We start from the raw sequence: 2,206 nt of genomic DNA on the forward strand, positions 1-2,206 counted from the left end.
CGGTCTCATCGAGATGGCCTTGCTAACTCTCTGTTTCCTATCCTACATTCTTAAGAAGTTGATCCCCACTACAAGCAATTCTCTCAACATGCACACTGTCCATGTCATCATGGTTCCATATCAGTTTGATTGACCATGTGTGACTCAGTTTTTTTTACAATTGCGCGTGACTTAAATCTGAATACAACAGTTCATCCCTGCCATGCACTAGAACCCTCATGTTATCTCCTCCTTCTCAGCCCGTAGAAGCGGAATCGAATCCTCTTCCAGTCGAAACGTCCTTTTTTAAAATCGAGGGAACTAGTCGAAACGTCTTAGGTGGCAGTGTGCGTGAATCCCTCCTCATAAGCTGCACATCCCATCTCCCATCCCCCCATCCATCTCTCCCCAAATGACACTAACCCACGTGGCGATGGACACAACACAGCCGCTTTCAAGGTTTGCCACCATCGTGGTGTAGGACTGGCGGCTACCGCGGGAGGCGGCGATGGCAGGGCAAGGGCGATCGCAAGACGATCGGTCTGGAGGGAATGGATGGAGCTTCATGCAGAAGGGAATAATGTCCTCGCGGGCAAGTCGGAGGCATAGCTCTGCTCCGAGGAATGGATGATCGATCTGGAGGGAATGGATGATGCTCTGAAGGTAAGTCACCTCCCTCCGGCCATGCCTAGGCTTGGCCCGATTTGATCTGATCCCGTGCTGTTCTAGAGTTTTGCACCCCCCCTGTTTGTCTCTTTTGTTACGCAACATGATATAACCGCAGCAGCTCTAAGACGAGTGTCACGAATCCTCTGGGGAGTGTTAACGAATAGGCTTGTGTAACATGACAAGTGTCACGGTGTATTGCGTGCGTATTGGATGTACTTGGCAGGTTGTTAGACTAGAAGATCTTATCTCTAGTATAGCTTGGAGTAGAGGTCAAGAATAGCAACAACTTGCCGATCTTGTAAATGTCTTGCTATATATGAACACGCATGCGTCCCTATCGAGGGCATACGCTTAATCCCTTTTCTTCTTACATGGTAATCAGAGCCTACCTCGAATTCATCCATGGCAGGCTCTTCGGCGAACTCCTTCCCCTCATCTCCGTTTGCACACACCGCAACAGAGAAGCTTACGAGAGGGAACGAGGCGCTATGGCACGCCACCGTGTTCTCAGCTATCCGAGGGGCACAAATGGCGGCCTTCCTCGACGTCGAGCAGGTGGTGCCCCCGATGAACATTGAAGTCACCAGCAACGACGGCAAGACCAAGTCCAAGGCTCCAAATCTGGCGTTCAGTGTGTGGTACGCGCGCGATCAGCAGGTGTTCTCTTACCTGCTGACTACGCTGCCCCGCGAGATGGCCATCCAGGTGGCAACATGCCACACCGCAGCAGAGCTGTGGAACACGGTGCAGGGCATGGTGGCATCGCATACCCGTGCACAGACCGTCAACGTCAGGATCGCGTTGGCGAATCTCTAGAAGGGTAACATGACTATCACCGAATATGTTGGTAAGGTCCGTACCCTCTGTGATGAACTAGCTGCTTCAGGGAAGAAGGTGGACGAGGAGGATGTCATCTCTCACATCCTCACAGGACTAGACGAGGAGTTCGACCCCGTGGTGTCCGCCATGTGCTCTAGGGTTGAGCCTGTCGGGGTTCCAGAGCTGTACTCGCAGCTCCTAAGCTTCGAGACTCGCATGAATCTACGCGGCAGGTCCTCTCAGTCATCGGCAAATGCGGCGACACGTGGACGCAGTCGCGGTCGCGGTGGTGGTGACCGCGGTGATCGCGGGCGCGACTTCAACAACAGGCAAGGCGGCGCGATGATCGTGGTCGTGGCCCCTTCTCCAAGCCACCGAACCGTGGCATCCCAGGAGGAAACAACGGCAGCAGCGGCAACTACAACAACAATGTCACCAAACCAACGTGCCAGATTTATGGCAAGGTTGGTCACCCAGTGTGGGAGTGCTGGAAGCGTTATGACTCCTCCTATCAAGGAGGGGAGGAACGCTCTGCAAACATGGCGGCTCCTCAGTATGGCGTTGACACCAACTGGTACCTGGAAAGTGGTGCAACGAACCATATCATAGGAGACCTAGAGAAGCTCACCATCCGGGATCGGTACACAGGAGATGATCAAATCCACACCGCGAATGGGTTAGGTATGGCTATAGCACACATTGGTCAATCTCATATTTGTACTCCCGAACGTGATCTTCT

General features: G+C 53.0%; 1 pseudogene; it reads left to right on the forward strand.

The window, feature by feature from the left end:
• The first annotated feature begins 1,539 nt into the window (after nt 1–1,539).
• LOC123047856 (uncharacterized) lies at nt 1,540–1,678 on the forward strand (annotated as a pseudogene).
• The last annotated feature ends 528 nt before the right edge of the window (nt 1,679–2,206 follow it).

The sequence above is a fragment of the Triticum aestivum genome, chromosome 2B (assembly GCF_018294505.1).
Source record: "Triticum aestivum cultivar Chinese Spring chromosome 2B, IWGSC CS RefSeq v2.1, whole genome shotgun sequence".
In the NCBI taxonomy this organism is placed as follows: domain Eukaryota; kingdom Viridiplantae; phylum Streptophyta; class Magnoliopsida; order Poales; family Poaceae; genus Triticum; species Triticum aestivum.